The sequence below is a fragment of the Hyperolius riggenbachi genome, chromosome 2, assembly GCF_040937935.1.
Source record: "Hyperolius riggenbachi isolate aHypRig1 chromosome 2, aHypRig1.pri, whole genome shotgun sequence".
NCBI classification, from domain to species: domain Eukaryota; kingdom Metazoa; phylum Chordata; class Amphibia; order Anura; family Hyperoliidae; genus Hyperolius; species Hyperolius riggenbachi.
The window spans coordinates 314,465,260-314,488,252 of NC_090647.1; the positions used below are offsets into that span (position 1 = coordinate 314,465,260).

Sequence of the window (22,993 nt, forward strand, 5' to 3'; positions counted from 1 at the left end):
ACAACCTATTAGTTGCAAGCAGGTAAAAATGTCTGCATCTGGAGGCTCCTGAATGTAGCCGGGGGTTCGTGGAAATGCAGATTGCGGCATTGCATAGTGGGTGCGGAGAACAACTGTCTTGCCCGAGTTTTTTCCAGCATGTGTAAAAGCCTTTACTTTAGTTCCTGTGCACACTGATAATGCCATAAATAATGCAGACCTGTGGCAGGGTGTAAAATTTACATACTTACCTCAGTAGTGTGACACCTCTGGATGGTCCAGAGGCTTGCAGGCTCCTCGATGAGCCCACAGCTCCAGCACAGGACCCTCTTCCTTTCCTGGCCGTACTCCCAGCTGTGGAAGAGTGCATTCCTACTGGGTGTTAGTGAGTAATGTCTGCTAATGTTCAGTAGAAGGAAGTCCATCGTACACAGCTTTTTTTCTCCATGCAGAAGTGCTTTGTTCTACTGGGCATACGCAAACCTTACTCACGCATGCTAAGTCTGGATGTGCTCATACGCATCGGGAGCAGACACCTATGTGACTAAGCTTTTGTGGATCAGGTTTATAGGGACCCAGCACTGGAACGGTGGAGTAAAAGGGTCAGGGAAGCCTTTGGACTATCCAGAGGCTTCCGATATTACTAAGGTAGTATCTAACTTTTTCTCTGCCTCAGGGTTAGAGGCAGTGTTCACAACATGCAGGTCATTCCATCATGCCTTGTAAGCCAGGTATACATTCAGAGGAGCTGGTTTATAGCATACATGGCTAACCATTTTGCAGAGTCGAAAAACCCAAAATGTCACATACATTTTCAAAAATACTAAAAAAAAAAATGGTAACATGGGACTGTGATGTGCCTGTTATCAGGATCATCAGTCCAGTTATATCTTGTTATAATTTCGCAGAATGTGGGTTACCATGAGTACTACCAATAGTGGGCAGCTCTCAGATTTATATTCTTGGATGGCACATCAGAATGCAGGAAACAGTGAGTAAAAAGCGTAATATTTTATCTGCACGCCTGAAAGATATCTTCATGAGAGGCTGGGGGATTACCGTTAGTCTTTATTGAGCTGTAAATAGCTTTATATTGCTACACAATCACTAGGAACCTGTCTATAAACACTACTGCTGGCATTATAGTCTAGCAGGTGCTACCTAGCCATGTTTAGAGTCGTAGTGATGAGATATCAAGCCAAATCTGACCCTTTCTGACCTGAAAGGGGAGGGCGGGGGGGGGGGGGGACATCCATCCCAGCCCATCAAGTGTCTTTCATACACATCTTCTTGGCATTAGTGACAACTATCATCAGATACATCCCATCTATTCTGCCTACATTCTATTCTGTCACTGGATATTACAATTGCTTCCAGTCATAAATGTATGTCATTGTGTTGTAACAAGTCTGACTGTAATCCAACCTATGACTTTCCTGCTTTCTGTGCTAATGGAAGAGCAGCATTGACTAAATGATGCCATTGGTATATTACAGCACATGATCCTCATGATGCTAGACATGCTTGGCTCTGTAGTGTTATCTGTAGCAAGAGTACTACTATTGTACAGTACGGTCCAATTCTCACTATATGCGTGTATCCAGAGATAGGTTGAGAGGTTTCCTTTACATAGATAGTCAATGATGGTCATGCTAATAAATTCGACTGGTATGCAAATTGCATGCAGCTTGAAATTAAACCAGTACAAATTGTCAGGAAGGGTATTTTATTGGTCAAATTCCAAGCTGCATACAAAATCCATTGAATTTGCATGAAGACTGGAAAATGAGCATCTTATTGAACATTTCTATTTTTTTATTTATAAAACACCAACATATCCCACGTATGCCCAATAAACAGAAGGGTTATTATGCTTAAGATTGGCAGGAAGTTGAAGGAAATAAGATATTTTCTTTCCATCCTCTTTTGTGAAAATGTGGCCCTAATCTCTCATTATTGCATTACAGTGGTTTGCAAAAGTATTCTGCCCCCTTGAAGTTGTCCACATTTTATCATATTACTGCCACAAACATGAATCCATTTTATTGAAAGACCAATACAAGTGGTGTAAACGTGAGAAGTGGAACAAAAATCATACATGATCCCAAACATTTTGTTTTACAAATAAATAACTGCACAGTGGGGTGGGCATAAATATTCAGCCCCCTTTGGTCTGAGTGCAGTCAGTTGTCCATAGACATTGCCTGATGAGTGCTAATGGCTAAATAGAGTGCACCTGTGTGTAATCTAATGTCAGTACAAATACGGCTGCTCTGTGACGGCTTCAGAGGTTGTTTAAGAGAATCTTGGGAGCAACAACACCATGAAGTCCAAAGAACACACCAGACAGGTCAGGGATAAAGTTATTGAGAAATTTAAAGCAGGCTTAGACTACAAAAAGATTTCCAAAGCCTTGAACATCCCACGGAGCACTGTTCAAGTGATCATTCAGAAATGGAAGGAGTATGGCACAACTGTAAACCTACCAAGACAAGGCCGTCCACCTAACCTCACAGGCCGAACAATGAGAACGCTGATCAGAAATGCAGTAAAGAGGTCCATGGTGACTCTGGACGAGCTGCAGAGATCTACAGCTCAGGTGGGGGAATCTGTCCATAGGACAGCTATGAGTTGTGCACTGCACAAAGTTGGCCTTTATGGAAGAGTGGCAAGAAGAAAGCCATTGTTAACAGAAAAGCATAAGAAGTCCTGTTTGCAGTTTGCCACAAGCCATTTTAGGGACACAGCAAACATGTGAAAGAAGGTGCTCTGGTCAGATGAGACCAAAATGGAACTTTTTGGCCAAAATGCAAAATGCTATGTGTGGCAGAAAACTAACACTGCACATCACTCTGAACACACCATCCCCACTGTCAAATATGGCGGTGGCAGCATCATGCTCTGGGGGTGCTTCTCTTCTGCAGGGACAGGGGAGCTGGTCAGAGTTGATGGGAAGATGGATGGAGCCAAATACAGGGCAATCTTGGAAGAAAACCTCTTGGAGTCTGCAAAAGACTTGAGACTGGGGCGGAGGTTCACCTTCCAGCAGGACAACGACCCTAAACATAAAGCCAGGGCAACAATGGAATGGTTTAAAACAAAACATATCCATGTGTTAGAATGCCCCAGTCAAAGTACAGATCTAAATCCAATCGAGAATTTGTGGCAAGATCTGAAAACTGCTGTTCACATACGCTGTCCACCTAATCTGACTGAGCTGGAGCTGTTTTGCAAAGAAGAGTGGGCAAGGATTTCAGTGTCTAGATGTGCAAAGCTGGTAGAGACATACCCTAAAAGACTGGCAGCTGTAATTGCAGCAAAAGGTGGTTCTACAAAGTATTGACTCAGGAGGCTGAATAATTACGCACACCCCACTTTGCAGTTATTTTAAAACGTGTTTGGAATCATGTATGATTTTTGTTCCACTTCTCACGTGTACACCACTTTGTACTGGCCTTTCACATGGAATTCCACTAAAATTGATTAATGTTTGTGGCAGTAATATGACAAAATGTGGAAAACTTTAAGGGGGCCAAATACTTTTGCAAACCACTGTAGTAAACCATTGCAGGAATTGCAGGAAAGTGGTCTGTTAAAACCAGAAGCCTGATTTACTAAAATTCTTCTTAGATTGAGAATGTTATGAATCCAAAAAACCTGTCCTGGGTATATCTATATAAAAAAATTTGCTGGTAGGGCCGGTTCTGCCGAATGGCCATCGGTGATGCCAAAATGACAAAAACCAATATCAAACGCTTTTCTGCTTGGCAGCATACCAAAACAACCTGCCAGCAGCTGCCCGTGTGAACTGGCAATTAAACGGCAAAAGGTATTTCACCGTCCCACATCCCCCTTGGGCATATCAGATCATCGTGAGACTTGCTGAAAAAGTAGAGAATTAGCAGGTTGAGATTTTTTTAAACAAATCTAAGCTTTCAAAACACAGCCTTCTCACTGCTTTGGACTTTGTGCTAAATCACTAGCCTTTATAATGTGGATATGACCCAGGCAAGGGTTACAAACCTTTGTCACCTAATAAATCCAGGCCGGTTTTATAGGAGGACATATGTTTGCTCTCTCGTGTACACCAGTGTTCTTATACTCTGTTCTTCTGAATCAAGCCCAAAAGACTTTACACACAAAACAGTGACACAAGTACAACAAGCATAAAACCCCAAATGGGCCCAACCATTAATCAGAGTCACAGATCTTGCTGCTTAATTAAACAATGTTTGCCAGAACAAAACAAACAAATACAAGAAGGCAGAAAAAAAGAGCACAATGACACAAGCAGAGCACTAGAAAACTGGAAAGTGCTGTATTCCTGCCAGTTTGGGAGATAAATGTTCAGAAAATTCACAGATTTAAAATATATACTCACTTTTTCTAAAAAAAAAACAAAACGGTCACGTCATCACTAGTTCAAGTAAAGACAGTACCTTTACTTATAAACGACTCGAGTTACAATGTTTCATACATACAAACAAAGTTGTCTTCGTAGCAACCAAAAACGTAATAACAGAAAATTGGAAAACTTCATATATACCTACTGAACAAGAAATAATCAAAAGAACTGATTTCCAATTACATGCAGAAAAAATATGGTCAATACGTTCTGATAACATAATCTCTTTCCTAGATAAAGCAAAACAATGGTCTTCTATATACCCGAGTACCAAACTCTTTTGAAATACACTCTCACATTCATATTGGTAACAATAATAGGATTACTTGTTCTCTTCTCCTATAAGCTTTAAGAAACCGCTACAGTCATTTAACTATATAAGACCTCTATGTTTAGCTACCCAGGTAATAGTTCTTTTCTTGTTCTTGTTTCTGTAGTTTCTTTACATTGTTCATTTATGACAGCCATTAGGCTCCACTGAAATTGGGTAACAACATTGCATTTTATCTAAACTATCGGAGTAGTATATCTAGATTATTACAGATACATTCTACTATATATAGGATGCGACTTTTGGGGCTTAGCAGGGGGTCTCCTAGGCCCCAGGCTCCAATAGGAATCGCTCCTAGTTAACCTCTGATTGTGCATAATTGCTCCTACTCAATATACTACTAAAATATGATGTTAAAAAACCTGATACCCAAATATCCATGTATACTTTTTCTTGGTCCATTATATGGAAAGATCACAAGCTTTATTGTATACAATTGTACTTATGAATATATTACAATTATTTGTTATTTATTTTTCTCAAAAACCCAATAAAAATTATTGAAACACAAAGCTGTCTTTGTGTATAAAATATACAATACTGTTTTTTGTTTTTACATATTACTGTTGTTACATGATACAGTATTGTATACATTGTTAAAAGTAGTTAAAACCAAGTAAAAGCACATTGAAAGCATCCAGAAAACATTTATTATACTATATGTCTAAATTCAGAGTTGTCCAAAAGTAAATTAATTATCCAAGTTTTACTATTTATAACACATGATTTAGGTTACAGCTTCAGCTTACAAGCAAGCTTCTGGAATGAACCTTTTTGTAAGTAGGGAACAGTAGGTCATTGCTCTTTAGCTCTGTTGGCTTCATTGGGAAAGCTCCCCTGCTTAGCTGTTAGCTGTTAGTGAGATAGGAGTGAATCGCAGATGTGTTTAATACTTCCTTTATGTGCAAAGGTACTTTTTGTGTCACCATTGTGGTGTGGAGTAACGATCTCTTTAAAGTGTACCTGTGTGAAAATATAGATACTTACCTCAGGTAGAGGGAAACCATTGGATAGGGCAGAGGCTTCCCGCATCCTCCTAAACCATGCTGACCCAGTGCTAAGACCCTCTGGACATATTTGAAGAGCCTTGTCGAATATGGTCTCGCAGCCGGGCTTCTGTCCGTGTACAAGTGCATGCCGCACTGCACAGGTGCAAGTAAGGACCTACCTGCACATTAGAACCAGTTGTGCACAACTTTTTCCTCTGTGCATGAGTGGCTTTGTGCTACTGTGCAGATGCAGGCCATACATGTGCCTGTTTAATGCGGCCGCACGTGTGCACGGAGAGGAGTGCGGCTGCAAAGAAGAAGAAAGTCCCAAAAAGCAGCAGTGGAATAGAGGAGGAACGGAGAAGCTTCTGGACCATCCAGAGGCTTTCCTCAACTGAGGTAAGTACAGTAGAATCTTGTTATAGTAAACTCTGATATAGTAAACCTCTGGATATAGTAAACTCAGTCCCCAGGTTCCAGCAAATGCGTCTGTATAAATATTCATTGTATGACCAATTCTGATATAGTAGACTTCTGATATGGTAAACTATTTTTCCTCGTCCCTTGGAGTTTACTATAAAGGAATTCTACTGTGTTAATTTTTTTCTCCAACACAGGATTGCTTTAAAGAGGAACTGTTGTGAAAATAATGTAATTAATAAAATTGCTTATTTTTTTTACAGTATTGATTTATAGATTATTTAGTCAGTGTTTGCCCATTGTAAAATCTTTCCTCTCCCTGATTTACATTATAAATGTATCACTGGTGATGGCATCTTTAGTTTTGCCAGGTGATCTGTACGAAATGTTCTTTACTGAAGGTTCTATGCACAGCGGGAGATATTGCTTGCTTGACAGTTGGAAGAAGCCATTATTTCCCACAATGCAATGATATTCACAGACAGCAAACTGTCAGGACCATGGTCATGACATCACACTGTGGGAGGGGTTTCACTACAATATCAGCCATACAGATGTCCTTGTTAATCTATTAGAAAAGGCAAAGATTTCTTGTGGTAAAGCGGTTGTCAGTTACTGATTGGAATGATGATCAATCCTGGATTAAAGTTCCTCTTTCAAAGCCTTGTTACATTGTATTGTTAGGGCAGGAAGCAAGGACAAGTTTTTGCAACAATGAAGCAAACAACAAAAACACCTTTTCAATGTTATGTTGTTACTGAATTAGTGCTTACTCTTAAAGGAGTTCTGTGTAAGTAAAAAAGTAAAACAAGCTGACACTTAACTGGGGCTTCTATCAACCCCCTGCAGCGGTAATGTCCCGTGCCGTCCTCTCCCGATGCGCCGTTCCCTGCCGCCGGTCCCCATGTAATCATGCAAGTGATTACACTTCGGCTGCGCGGCCGAGCTCTCTCTTCCGCACGCGTCATCAGAGGAGAAAAAAACTTCGTCCTGCGCAGTAAGCTCCTGATGACCCGAACGGGAGCATGCATTATTCGGCTATGCCAGATGAATAATGCCCGGTGCCGGCGACGGGGAATGGGTGATCAGAGGAGGACGACGTGGGACATCACCGCTGCAGGGGGCTGATAGAAGCCCCAGGTAAGTGTCAGCTTATTTTACTTTTTGACTACCACAGAAACCCTTTAAGTTGCAATGTTTACAGAAACAATAGCAACGCCGACCAGCACAGTTTATGTAACAAGTATTATAAAGCTTCGTAAATTACAAGCTAATATTTAGTGAATCTTACGAGAATAGCATCTAATCCTCCACCGTACTATTAAGCAGTGATGAGGCCTATATAAAGTGCAAACAGCAACCTTAGCAGTAAAATCATGTATCGGTTCAGTGATCCCATCCGGAATTCTCATAAAAATAATTATGCAAGTAATGTGCCAAAAATTAACCTTCACAACTGTTAACTTAAAAAAAGTCTATCACCAAAAAATAATTTCTAAAAACACGTACTAAAATTCAAGCTGTTTCTTCCCAATGATTGGAGAATTTGTGATGCTTCTTTTGGCAAGTGGGCGGGCTGTAAGTTGGATAAGAGACATGAGACATGCTTTGTAAATTCTTGCTAATACTGCTCCTCACCTCCACTGGGATGATATGTGTATACATAGTCCAAGTCAGCAGCTGTTAATGAGTTTCTGCGCGGAAGACACCGTCACGCTCCCAGGAGGGCTGAGCAGCCTTTCCTTTATGGATATATATGGTAAGCTCATAGTGTCTTATGCACACTTGTGTAGAAGCACTTAGCTAGCTGGCAGGATTCTTTCATATTAGAACACAAGGCTGAATGTCAAATGCATTGCTACAGGAAGCAGAATTACACAGCAGCTTCCTGGCATGCATTTCTTGTTGAAGGTGGCAATATAATCTGCTTTTACTGGGTGACACAAAATCCAAACTATTTACTACTTCTAGTAAAATAAAAACTCTGAGCTGCTGACATTAAAGTAAAATTGACCTAAAATAAAGTAATAACAATAACTTAACCTGCTCTAGTTAATGGGGGTCAAACACTTAGCGTTTCCTGTACCTCTGGTTCATTTCTGTATTAGTACCTTGGTATCCCCAGAAGCTTGTGGCACTGTGTGTGCAAGTACAAATCTTCCTCAGGAACGGATCAGACAAAACCAGCGGATCAGTCAAAACCAGCCTTATCAGTCTTACGACAGCTTGTATTCAGGTGTAACTGTCGTCAGAACGACCGTTCCCGCAGGCGGATCTGACAACCTGTAGTTTGAAAAAGTCCAGTGTGTGTACGCGCCTTTAGGACAATTTTGGGGGTAGCCAATTAACTTATCTATATATTTAGGTTCATTAACAGTTAAGTTCATTAATTCTTGCTTTATGTGCCTGTGAAACAAAAAGAAGTAGTGAAGCTCTCCTCACCTGTGTGATACTGGTAATTTATCTGGTCAAGCCTCCTTATTGTTATCCTGCTTGCTGAAAAATAAAGAAAAAAGTTGAATCTTTCTTCCACCAGAAGACGGACAGTATGAGATGAGGACAGGTATTCCCTAATGTAATAGAGAGACAAAGTACCCACGGTATCTGACAGCACTTTTAGTGGCTAGAAGATATAAGGGCCTATTTATAAAGAGTGGGGGACCGGATTACAGGTGGCTGTCAGAATGCCCCTTTATAACTGTTATATTTTAAAGGGACAATCTATTGTTTTACAGCAGTGATCAGTGCATTGATCACCTACAATGATTACCCTAAAGTTCTCCAATGAGAGTGGAGATTAGTGCTTGAAACACTGAGAGCGATCAGCAGATCAACACATAGGTACTGGTATTTCTGCAGCAGATGCCCAGCAAGTTGATTTAGAGAATTAGGGATCCATTAATGTACACCTCAATCTATTACACGAGGCCCATGGTGGGTGCGATTACCTTTGTAGAAGTGTCCTGGTTGTGCTCGGGGTCCCCCCGTTCCCTGTCCACAATCCTCGTAGCACCTGCGCCTCTCTAAAGGTTCCTCCAAGCTGTGCAGAGCTATTCTGAAGTGAAAGAAAATGCTTATGAATGAGCACTTGCTTTCTCTGTGCTCGTGCAGTTTGGGGCTAAGGCTAAAAAATGTTTTCTATACTGTATAAACTTGAACATTAACAAATTCCAGTATAAACCAAACCTTCATTTTTACCTGATGGAACAGGGAAAAGAGCTAAATCAACTATAAATCGAGGGCGGTCCCCTCACACTGCTCCACTGTCACTACTGCAGTTACCCAGTTCCCATATGCAGGCATGCTGGGTGCAATAGAACACATTTTGCTCTCCTGCAACTGATTAAACTGCTGAATCCCCCTATGGCGTTCCCCATAGTGTGGTGATGTTCCCCATACTACCAATTCTAGGGCAGTAGAGTGTGCTAGAGAGGTGGGTTATAGCTACTTCTCCTAGATTCTGAGTTACTGTTCTTTCCTAGGTTCTTAGTCTGCTCTTCAGCCAAAGCCTCCCTCTCATCCTACATCCACCACTGTGTTTCTGTGCCTGTAGCCATTGTGTCCCCCAGCTTCATTCTGGATTGGCAGTGAAGAGCGGGACTGAGAGTAAAGGCTGGACTACACAGTAACAACAGACACAGCAGGATACAGCAGCTTCAGGCAGCGCAACAGACAGAGCTTGTTTGGGGAAGGGGAAAAATATTTGGGGATACAGTATTCATAACTGAGTCAGAAAGCCTCAGCAATTCTTGGCATTGCTCTTGTGTATTTGAGGATGCTTGCCTATTAGCATAGCCATAGCAGCTATAGTGAGTGCTAAGGGGCCCTGTGGAAAGAGATCTCAGTCCACTATCCTTTTACTGTCTATGTCATTCCTCCATGTAACCACTTGTGGTATTCTTCAACATTGAGATTAGAGGATGCACTGGATAACACAGGTTCAGAGACTGAAAAGGAACTATGATTGGTACTACAGCATGTCTAACAAATACACTGATTGAATAAAATGGAACCTTGCATCTTCCATGAAGGGAGTGATGTCACTAATGCTTTGAGGTCCATCATATTTTGTATTCTGAAGGCTACTGCAGTATCTAGTGCAGCTTCCCTGCAGCCTTTGCATCTGTGGGCAATGCCCATTGGTTTTAGCAGTGCCCATACTACACTCACTTGTGAATTGGACTTGGACCTGTCAGGGTTGAGGAAATTACATTACTATAGTCTTTATTCACATGCTGCATGCATGAGGGAGGACCGTATGTTGTCCTGTCCATTTGCACCCTCAGGGAAAGGAATTTGAGAGGTCATTACTGTCAGTGTACTTGGGCACAATGAGTCCATCAAAAATGTTACCATGCAGTTCCCCAATTTGAAATTAGAACTCTGTGTCTCTCCGAAGGTCTATCTAAGTGACACATATGTCCATCTACTCTGTATTGCCAGTTGGTATGTAATTTACCTTATATCATTTAGTGTTAGGCTGTCTGTCTGCAAGCTGCCTGATGGAGGAAGGAGGAGGAGAGTTGGATGAGGCTGCAGAAGAAAATAAAAACTGTTGCCAGGCAGGGTTTTCCAGTATGTCCACTCGGTAAAGCAACCGCTGTGTGGACACCGGGGTCCAGGGACTCCTGTACACACACTGGATAATCACACGTAAACAATCTTAATCAGTCCTCATTTTTTTTTTGGGGGGGGGGGGGGAGAGGGCAACAAAAGTTTAGGGACTATATGGCTGATGTTATCAATATCAACAACAAACAAGCAAACAAACACAGAACATTTATATCGCGCTTTTCTCCTGGCAGACTCAAAGCGCCAGAGCTGCAGCCACTAGGACGTGCTCTATAGGCAGTAGCAGTGTTAGGGAGACTTGCCCAAGGTCTCCTACTAAATAGGTGCTGGCTTACTGAACAGGCAGAGCCGAGATTCGAACCCTGGTCTCCTGTGTCAGAGGCAGAGCCCTTAACCAATACACTATGCAGCCACCGCCACATCACAGTCATGGCTACCCCCTTCCCCCCCAGCTCCAGAAATCTCTACTTTAAGACTCTAGCTTTATGTTGAAATGTACCACTTCCTCTAGTATAGTTCACAACTCACAGTCAAGGCCATGCACCCCATGGCCCCTGTGGAGTAGAATCATTAATCAGGAGGCAGCGGCAGCCTGATGCATCAGCTTTTGTGTCATTTCCTTGTTGACTCTGATCTTTTTCTGAAAGAAAATATAGGAACCTTTTCAAAACTAGCATAGGCTGACTAGCTTATTTCTGCTTTTTGCATATTTTTCTTTTAGAAAGGAAGATTGTTTTCTGTAATGTAACTTTGAACTGTTTTGTAACAAATGAACAAATTTGTGTGTTTGTAAAGAACTGAATTAAGGCCATATTGAGCCCTAGGAAAGGTAGCAGCTTTGGGACCTCTGCAAAAACTATTTTCAAAGCACTATTGACTTGCTTGACATCTCTGCTACTTGCCTATCTGTCTTCTGTTTCATACTTGATACGGCGTAATGTACAGTATGCTTTTGAGCTACTGTATATAGTGCCAGCATTGCACTCAGTGTTTGAACCGGTTCAAAGAAAACTGGTGCAAAAGTGATGCAGTTGTCCCGAGCAACAAGTCCGAATTTTTCACTTACAGTATGTAAAAGCCTGATTAGTTGCTTTCAGCAAGGCTGAATGTTACTTGTTTACTTGTTTCTTGCATATATGCAGGCAATGGTTAGTAGTGCAGTACTAGCGATTTGCATATATGCTGACCATTACTACATGTATGCAAATCACATGCACTAACCATTAGCGCAGTGTTGATGGGAAATGCATCAGCCAGTGGGTAACGGATGCAGGTGGTGGCTGTAATTAATTATATGGAAGGGAGGAGCACAGGTATGCGCCAGCTTTACATAGGTGATCTTATGTGCCAGGTAGGGATGCTCAATGATCAATGATAGGCAATTTTTCCCAAACTGATGCAAATTTATGCTAATTTTTATGCAAATACATGCAGTTTGAAAATGGACTAATTAGTTTAAACCCATGTTTAAATTGATAAACTCAGAACTATTTACATCTCTTTGATCATCCCTAGTGTGTGGGTCTGAACTTGGCTACACCAGCCAATTTGTTGCTTGCTTACTGTGTGTCATAAGGGAGCCTTTGAGAATGTGCATTCAGGTGGGGGTAGTAGAGTCTGAGAAATCAGCGGATTTGCTGTCTTGACAGTTGCCAGACAGGTGTCTTTGTTGCCTAGTCTATAATCTGGCTCTGTTGGAAGAACAGAAATTACCAGATTTAAAGTGAAAAAAAACAACAACACTATTTCATCCAGTAGTGCACTCATTTTTAGTCAGTAAAAGATCTTACACTAAAATACACCTTTTCAGACAAGTCTACAAGTTGCTATAGGTAGCATTGGAAGTTCACTGCCTCATTCACTAACCCTTGTGTCTCCTTCCCCATTGTTTTTAACCCTCTACTCTCTAGATTGTAAGATCGCAAGAGCATCACTTTGATCACCGGTGGCTGAATGACACAGTTCAGCCACCCATGTGAATTAGTCCCTTACATTTCCACAGAATGCTGACTAGACAGCTGCTCTGCACGGCATCTGAACATGACAGGTAGCAGAAAGCCACAATACTAAATTGTTTTTTATGAGGGCTGCTGACCATAATAGACACAAACAGGGAAACCAACCATGCACCTGAATAGTGACACTCATAAAGTGATGATGGTCAGCTAAGACCATGATGTATTGTTGGATATAACTACAGATGTTCTCTTTCTGTAAGCGTGACATCATCAGTGCCTATCCAGCTAAATGTAGAAAATGATGGAAATAAACTTAACACTACTAAGGAGCTAATTAAAATAATACACCTACACACAGCATATGCACAGTTTGCAGCATATGTTGTGTAGTCAGACTCACATACTGTATATAGCGTCATTTGCAGCAAATTTTACAACCTTATTTGGTTAACTGTTGTCACTACGTTGAAGTGCACACACCATTATATAGCTATTACTGTATGATACACCTTTTACTCTGTTATCATCTAATGTTCAACTGCAATGATGTGATGGCAGTGGGCACAATTGTGTATTTGAAAAGCTGTTCCTTTGTTTTATTGGATAGGATATAAAAGCTCTCCTTACACTTCATCAGTCAATTCTCTCTGATAAGAGCAGGAGCTGATATGGTATCATCTGAATTAGTGTTTCCCAGTCACAGTCCTCAGAGACTGAGCTGTGCATGCTCTCAGCTTTTCTCACAGAATAAAGGTGCCCATACACTCGTCAGATTGGCAGCAGACAGATAAGAAATGCATCTGATGATCTATCTGATGCGTTTTTAGAACATTTTTTACCAGGATAGAATTCCAACAGATTTCAGTTTGAAATCTGTTGAAATTCGATCTGATGGCATTTTTTTGCCATCAGATTTCCATTAAGGCCAATGCAAACTGATAAGCAATCTCATCAGATCGACCTAAATTTTCCACCCTGCTAGTTCGATGGAAATCCATCGAAATCGATCGAAATCGGCCGTCGATCGGTCGATCGGCCAACCGATTTGCGATCGATCGATCGATCGATCGACCGCGATCGATCGATCGTCCAGAAAATCGGCTGAGTGTATGGGCTGCTTAACAAGTGAAAAATGTCTGCTACTTTTTGGTATCAATTCAGTAGTGGAAATCTAACTGAAATGTCAAACAATCAACTTATAGTCCTGCAGTAAAATCAGAGTAGCAAAGAAAATAATAATAAAAATGAAAGACTGACTGCAATGTATCCTATATTCTTCTTTTAGCTAAGGCAATAGTGGCACTGCCTAATGCTGGTTGTGCAGTGTGCCCTAAAGCAAGGAGCAATTGTTGTTCTAAACCAGCAGTGCAGCGTTTCACTTAAATGCTTTTCTGCTAACGAGCAGAAAAGCATTTGGCAACCTTTGGCTGCAATTCTTGTCATTCGGCTATTCTCGTCATGGCGCCCGCAGGGAGACACGGAAGCGCTTAAACGATCTTAAAAGCTACGTGTAGTTTCCAGAACTAAACAAGATCATAGGAAACAATGGGATCGAGTGTGGCCTCTTACCAACGACGGTAAATGATGCTACTGAGCACTACTGAGTACTATGGTACCGTCTTTTAATGCCAGTTCAGTGCGCATCTCATCCGGCAGAAAGGAGCAGAGTGCCTGTTGTTGTGCATATTAGGGAAGTGTACATTATTTCATGTTTACCTGCATAAGAACTTAATCAAGTTACTTCAGCTTATTTACCCACTCATCACTCTATACTCTTTTTAAAGCCCACCTGACCCCAGGCAAAGCTACTTAAGGTAAACACAGAGGTATGTTCATACTAGATCCACATCAGTGTTCTCCCCAGGCACTTTTAGCCGGGTGCTCCACCTGGCTAGTTTTGGTGAGCAACCGGCTGTCATCGGCTCACCTCCTCTGCTGTAAGCAGAAATGTGCAGAGAAGCACCAGCCCTGCATTCTCTCATCTCACCCCCACCTGGCTACTTTTTCATGCCACCCGGCTTGAAAAAAATTGTGGGGAGAACACTGCACATATGGTAACTCTGTATGTTGTTCGTTCCTTTCCTCATTACTCCCAGCCCCTGTAATCACTCCTTAAACATTTTTTTAGACAGGAAGAGGCAGGCTTTCTGTGATGTTCCCTCTTATTACCTTTGAGAAAAGAGACGGTGGCTTACCTCAAAAATGGCAAATTTGTTTAAGAAATTACAATTTATTATGCAGTCTAGTGTTGAGAAACTGTTGCCTGACTTTCTATTATGCTAGTAAATGCAGGTTCTGGAATATAACCTAGATCCTTTTCCATCATGTATTCTCACATTTAACATGTAGGTTGTATAGTTCATACATAATTATAATCCTCAGGTGAATACCCTCACATTTGTCAAAACTGCAGCTTGCTTTGTGTGTAATTGCCTGAATATTTATTATGCCTAGATCAGCTTTTATGTTGGCATCTTCTTAGGAACATATTACACTATGAAGATTAGTTCCATTTGCAAACACAGAAACCTCACTTCGAATAGTAATAGTAATTTGTATCAATTATACAAAAGTTGAAGAGTAATAGTCCTTAAATTGAACCTTGTGGTACACCACTTATATGACCCTAGACCACTCAGATTATGAATCATTGATCACCACTCTTAACCTGGTCTGTAATTTAAATATTTTATATTCTAACTGAATTAGTGGCAAAAGGTAACATAAGTACACAGAAGGACTTATGCATTTTCATGCCTGGTAATGTACTTTATTTGTTTTGCAAAAGCATACATACATAATGGTGATTATGTACAGAAGAACTATGTCTGGCAATTTTACTAGGGTTCACTGTAACTCAGACACAGATAAATGACGTACGAGCCTTTAAGTGGGGGAGGGAGAAGATTTTACAACCTGCCTACTTTTCCCACCTAATAAACATAACTCCTTAAAATAATTACTGCATCTCCAGGTGACATCAACTGACCTAATTTGACCATGGCCCTAGAATCTTCAGGAGTCTGTTTGCAGCATCAATCTCTGGCCTCCTGTATTGCCTCCTGTGAGAGTGAGTGGCACATGATCTCTCTCTCTCTATTTCAGACACTTACCCTCTCACACTCTGTTTTTAGTTTGGGCGTGGCCATAACTGCCACTTGCCCTCCCTCAGTGGCATTTATGACGTGATGACGTGGAATTGTGATGGGCCATAGAAGGTGGGTGTGGCTCAGGAGACTTGAGCAACATCCAGACTGCCAAATGCCCTGTGAATGCGAGGAGACCCTGGCATTCCACCAGAGACTTGGTCCCATGATTACTGGGGTTGAGGGACCGGTTGAGTATGAAGTAGCTTTGGAGGCATGAGTGCCTTTCTTTTTTTTATGGAGCCACCAAAGTGAGGAGTAGGGAGAAACATTGATTTGGTCCAATTTTTACAAACAAATGTCACAAATGTTTACTTAAGATGACCACTTTTATGAGGGACAACTTAAAGTATCCATTAAAAATATATAAACTCAGATTTGGTAATATTGTACAAAAAGATAGTATCATTAGTGGGCACCTTTAGTCCTACGGAGTGATCGTTTTGTTCTCTGCATAAGTTCCCTTATTAACAGATGTCCGGTTACTTTTTAAGTACTTGGTCAGGAGCCCCTTTAAGGACTATTCTCACCATGGGTTATATGTTGCAATTCAGTGCAGTGCATACTACAGAGCACATAGTGCAGAATGGACCCCTTGTTGTAAATGGGTTCATTTTAATTTCCTTTACTGCAACCCACAATGAACTGCCACGTGCATTTTTGATGACAGCTCAAATGTTGTCATTCATCATAAAGAACAGTTATGTTGTGTTAAAGTACAACACACATGTCCATTGAGTTTGGACTTTTAGCTGTTTAGGCACTGTACTGTGCTCATTACACACATACATTGTAATTGTTGTACTTCTCAGTGTTCCTCCCCTCATTAAGTGCTCCTCATTTTAGTGCCCTGAAATACTTTGGGCCTTATCATATTCTCAAATCCACTACTTCTTTTAGTACTGTTTGGTATCATGCACCAAATTACAGCACTTGTAATTTTAGCATAGTATATTAATGTACAGGTGCACCCTATTGGAGAGTATGGCATGAGAACATTGGTTGTAGTTGTAGCTTTATTTCTCTTCCTGGACATCTGTCCTCATTTCCAGGTAGCTGTGTGCGCAATCATCACCACAGCACAATGTTCATGTGTCATGCAACACAACAGTCACATAACTATTGTACCATTGTTGAAAAAGTAGGGAGGCTGGAACTTAGGATGGGCAGATCATGAGTGAAGAGAAGCTGAGCAGTTGCATGGTAAACGTTCTCCCTCCCCAAAAAGGAAAAAGCCAGGGACCCTTGGTTGAGAAAGCCTGCTCTAACTAGTATGGTCAGGCACTTGAGAGTCAAATTAGACTCCAGTGCAGAGAAATAGGGTTAGGGAGGTGGGTAGGGGAAAACAGAAATAGAAACAACTAAGGGAGTTGGAAGTAGTTTAAGTTGGACACGTAAAAGCCAATATACTGTTTGATACAAAATATGTGCCCATGGTTTTCAGAATTCTTAACTGAAATGACACTACCAACAATGTAATGATAAAGTTATCTTGTTAAAGACAGCTAAATCTCTAATAAAATATTTGAAAAAGCTAACAAATAGACACTTTGCTTAGTGATATACCAGACATTTTGTTTATAACTTTGTTTGGAGCTGAGAATTAATAGCCAGCAGTAAGTTCCAATGTTTTTAAATAAAATCGGACACCTGCTGCACTGTGTGATGATGGCAAGTTAAAATGGAAGAAGGCGCCATTGCAAAATACTTGACTAATAATGCCCTATAACTGTTCTGACACTTTTTTGACTTAATATTAGCTGATTTGTGATATATTTGTGGGATATGTTTTTTTTTGCACATTATAGATATAAATGACCCTATAGTATTATAGAGTGCAGTCTGTCAGTTCCCAGGTTCCACGTCTAGTATCAGAGTAAATATCAGGCACTGTATTAGTATTCAGTAAATCACTGCCTAATGTCAAATGAAAGACACAAATCACAAAGAGCAAACTCAGTTGCAGTCAGGTAAGCACCCGACTGCTGATAAGGGTCTGTCCTTCCGTCCATGATCCTTATTGACAGCTGTTGTTTATTCATCTACTTAGCATCCTATTTTAAGGCAAGCTATTATTTTATTTTTGCCTTTACCAGGTAGGTGCTTAATATGTTGTTTGTTCAAAAATAAACAGTGATAGTCATTACAGCTGGCGCATAAGGATTATTTAAAAGTTAATTCTGTTTGATACATGGTACATTTTCTAAATGCATAAAAAAATCAGAGGTGTGAGTTTTGCTTAGGAAATAGAGCATTGGTAATTCTATAAATTATACTCTATTTTGGGTTTGTGATGGTGTTTTCATTGGTATTTCAGTACATGTCTCTCATTGATTGCCTAACCTGACCGACCTTCCTACTGCTAAATTCCCTTCCTGATGTCTGGCACTATCAAGACAAGACACAGAACATTTATATTGCGCTTTTCTCCTGGCGGACTCAAAGCGCCAGAGCTGCAGCCACTAGAGTGCGCTCTATAGGCAGTAGCAGTGTTAGGGAGTCTTGCACAAGATCTCCTCACTGAATAGGTGCTGGCTTACTGAACAGGCAGAGCCGAGATTCCAACCCTGGTCTCCTGTGTCAGAGGCAGATCCAGCTACTATCCTCCCCTAAGATTAACTGATGCCTAAACGCTAAAGATAACCACTTTCTGACACCTCTCCTATCCTGCCCCCTTATGATAACCCTTACTTTCTAACTATAAACACTGATGGGAGCCTCCTCCGCCCTATCCTCCAGCACTAGCTCCTCTAATATTGGTGCATAACCCTAACGAAATGCTCTTTCTCTCCTCTTGCTTCAATGTCCAGGCAGCTGAGGTCAGTCCCAGTCCCTGACAATGGCAGTGTAATCTGATGTATAAAGTGTCCTATATTGATACGTTTGCGCACACAGTCATACGTAGTATTAGATTAAACTATTGGCTTCTTGACAACAAGCAGAATGACGATAGCAATAATGATGATGATTTTCAGCATTTGCTTTAAAAGGTTTAGTTACTTTCAATGTAAAAATAAAGACATTACATCCCACTGAATTTCATATGGATGAACACAATTGTATGGGTCATTCAGCTGTATCATGTGAAGCTGATAATACCTATACTGTGCAGTGATTTGGATTACCTATAGAACATAGTAGCTCATTGTTTTATAAACAGTATCAGTAACATAATAAAGTACAGTGATATGGAAGACATTATGAGTAGATATAGAATGCTATCAGTCACGTATAGTGTGTAAGCACAGTAATGTGGCTGTAGATGAATCTGAGTCTTCTATTGTGCGCTGCTTCCCCTTCTGCTGGTGTGCGGTGACTGCTCTAGACCTCCCTGTACATGACAGCTGTGAGAGTGCTTCTCCCCCCTCTGCACAATGCATACTCACACTGAAAACTGCAGGGAGGAGACTCTTGATAAGGAGATTTAGAGGATTTACATCTCACATGGAGGAATCAGATGTGTTTAAATGTGAGAGTGTCAGGGATATTCCAGAAAGGGAACATGATCATGTATTTGCATTGACTTTTTTGCACCTTTATGTAGTATACAACCAGATTAAATAGACCTAATGTAGTATAAAATATGCATTATTACCACATAGAATCTTATACTCGTAAATGTACTAAGCAGCAGAGATTTATTGCAGCCTTGATTTGCGTTCTTATACTCCATGCTGTCACGTGGGCTTAATGCTGCACTTCCCGTAACATAATGATTCCTATCACATACATATGAGGAGGCTGCATCACTTGCATTATGAAACCTATCAGAAATGGCTGAGTATGTAGTTTATGTTCCCAATTATCATGACAAACCTCCAGCCAGATACGGCCTATAGTGAACATAATGGAGCAACATATATTCCATGGAGTCTCATAATGTCTTCTTGTCCATAGCAGACCGTCTTTCCTTTCCAATGCTGTTCCTTTACTACAAACATGAAAGAGAAATTCTGTTGTGGGCAACAAGGATACCACTCCCTTTAGAAGCTTCCAGTAATCACCATTCTGTACTAGATCACAGCTCTGGTCTGGCTGTTGCAACTATTTGATGGAATATCCCTCCCATGTTATTAGTTTTTTTGCCCCTTGCTGTGATAAATCAAAATATATGGACCCATGTATTTGAGCTGGCTTTGCAAATTGTATTTGTGATGCCTTTTCTCTGCTACAACATATGTTTGGCAAACATTTCAAAGCTTTTTGCTACTCGAATAGAAATTTCTCTCTAGCAGTCTCATTCCAAGTTTTGTAAGTATCCCCCCCCCCAATACTTCCTTCATGGTACTCAAATTCACTAGTATACTTCATTGTTGTATGTCATTACATGTCTATGCTTAAATATTCTCTATAATTTTTTTATTGTCTTATGACTATTTGTCACTAGAGATGATTGCTTGTAAGAGAAATCATGAAGAGGCATGTGATTGCTTTGATCATGTGATGCAGTCATAAACCCCAGATTTGCTAGTCAAACAGGAAACAGAAGTGGCATCTGAGGTTGTTATCACGAGCAACCAATCAGAGATTTTAGCTGCGCACATTTGTGAATAAATGTATTGGTACCCCTGCAATGAAAAAAATAACTCAATAAGACAGTTTTTTTGCCTCATGCAAATTCATTAAATGAAAAGCATTTGTCCCAGTATACCTGCATGCCATTGCAATGGCACCCCAAAACCCAGATTAACCCCCATGGTGTAAAACAATACCATCACTCTCTTCTCTTTCCTTAAAGGGAACCCGAAGCAAGAAGTATATGGAGGCTGCCATATTTATTTCTCTATAAACAATACCAGTTTCCTGGCAGCCCTGCTGATCTGTTTGGCAGCGGTAGTGTCTGAATAACACCAGAAACAAGCATGCAGCTAATCTTGGCACATTTGACAAAAATGTCAAAAACACTTGATCTGCTGCATGCTTGTTCAAGGGCTGTGGCTAAAAGTATTAGAGACACAGGAGCAGCAGGATAGCCAGGCAACTGGTATTTGCTTAACCAGTTCGCATTCAGTCGTTTTTCGCTTCATGCATCCGAACAATGTTCACCTCCCATTCATTAGCCTATAACTTTATTACTACTTATCACAATGAACTGATCTATATCTTGTTTTTTCCGCCACCAATTAGGCTTTCTTTGGGGGGTACATTTTACTAAGAGCCACTTTACTGTAAATGCATTTTAAAAGGAAGAATAAGAAAAAAACGGAAACAAATCATTATTTCTCACTTTTCGGCAATTATAGTTTTAAAATAATACATGCCTCCATAATTAAAACCCACGTATTGTATATGCCCATTTGTCCCGGTTATTACACCATTTAAATTATGTCCCTATCACAATGTATGGCGACAATATTTTATTTGGAAATAAAAGTGCATTTTTTCCGTTTTGCATTCATCACTATTTACAAGCTTATAATAAAAAAAAAGAAATATTTCATCTTTACATAGATATTTAAAAAGTTTAGACCCTTAGGTAAATATTTGTGTTTTTTTTTTTTTTATTGTAATGTTTTTTTGTTTTTTTTAATTAAACATTTTATGTGGGTATTTTTGGGAGGGTGGGATTGAAATTGTATTTAATATATTTTTATTTTTATTTAACATTTAGATGTAGTTTACTTTTTGGCCACAAGATGGCAGCCATGAGTTGTTTACAGTGACGTCACTCTAAGCGTACCACGTACGCTTAGAGCGACATAGGAAGCAGAAAAAGCGTAGCTTCCGAGAGAAGCTGTCGCTTTTTCTGCGGGGGAGAGGAATCAGTGATCGGGCACCGTTGCCCGATTCACTGATTCACTGGCTAACAAACCGCCGGCCGGGAGCGCGCGTGCACGCGCGCGATCGGCCGCGTGGACGCGCAGGAGCGCACATGGCTTCCTGGACGTGAGTTTCACGTCCAGGAATGTCAAATAGTTAAAAGGAAATAAATATGGCAGCCTCCATCTACCTCTCGCTGTAGGTTCCTTGTAAGTTCCTGTGCTGAGAATATCAAGCTGAGATTACTCAGATAAGTGAATAATCTTGACACAGTCCTCTTGCCACCCTTGATGTTTTCATCTGGAATGCAAACTTTTATGGAAAAAGTCCCCACTTAATAATTATATACTGTATAGTACAATGATTTCAGCAGACATAACAGTATTTACATACCTTGTCTTGTGGAGATAGATATGCCACATATCTACTATCTGTGGTAGCTGAACTGGCTGAGCACCTGATTAGAAGGAGGAGATGTTCTGTTCACCAAAGAGCTGTCTGCTTGGTTTTAATTTAATGTAAGCACATTTTGAAGCATCTCCCAATATCTGGAAATTGGAACCTGGCTGCAAACTGAAATCGAAAGATTATTTTTAATAATATTACTCTACAAAATGGCTAGAGTTGCACTCTTTTTTTTAGATATATTAAAAAGTGTATCTTCATAAAATGGTATTACATTAAATTGACCCAAGTTGGCTGACCCAAAAGGAGGCTGACCCTACAGTGAGTTTCCTTGAAACACGAGCAAGAAAGAATTTGTGAAAACAGTGTTTCAGACACTTTGTACAGAGATCTGTGAAGTCAAAGTGATTTTGCAAATGTCTTTTAACTGTACTTGGAACAGAAAAATACTTAACAAAAATTCAATTGGGAATAGACGTTAGGAGCAGACATACAGAGTAGAAGTCATGATTTTGCAACACAGGAAAATAAAAATTTGAAATGTTTATGCATGATCTGAGACCATGCCAGTTGTTCTCACCACTTCTATGTCCGTTACAATGAACATGTCATAGATAGCACAACTTTTTCTGCATGTGTTAGACTAGGTCTGTATGAACACTATACTTAACATAATATCAGTTCATTCTTGGAAAATTGTATTGTACGTGTATTCCAAAATGTGTAAAGATTTGTGATGAATGTGTTGTTTTTTAGATAGCAGGGCTGATATACATTTGGCCATTGTATCTTTTACATCTGAATTGCCCCAGGCTGTTTAAAACAAGCCATTTTGCCAGTTACAGCAAGTTAGATTATAGGTAGTAATTGTGAGCAGTACTAGCAAGGGCTGTATCTGTGACTAAAATCTGCTGAGAATGAGATTTTTTAATATCATATTTGTTTTAATGAGGGTTGCTTGCAATTAATTACCCACAATTTATGCTGAAATTTGTATTGGAAATTATCGGCAGGAATACTGATAGAGG

General features: G+C 40.4%; 1 protein-coding gene and 1 long non-coding RNA gene across 2 annotated transcripts in view; one reads left to right on the forward strand and one right to left on the reverse strand.

The window, feature by feature from the left end:
• The window catches only part of SDC3 (syndecan 3), a 157,455-nt gene that overhangs the window by 21,407 nt on the left and 113,055 nt on the right, over nucleotides 1-22,993 (forward strand). The gene's annotated exons all lie outside the window — the stretch shown is intronic.
• LOC137544387 (uncharacterized) lies at nucleotides 8,567-10,659 on the reverse strand. The gene is made up of 3 exons (XR_011025851.1): nucleotides 10,584-10,659; nucleotides 9,073-9,179; nucleotides 8,567-8,620 (listed from the first exon to the last, which is right to left on the reverse strand). It is a non-coding gene; the product is annotated as an uncharacterized lncRNA (long non-coding RNA).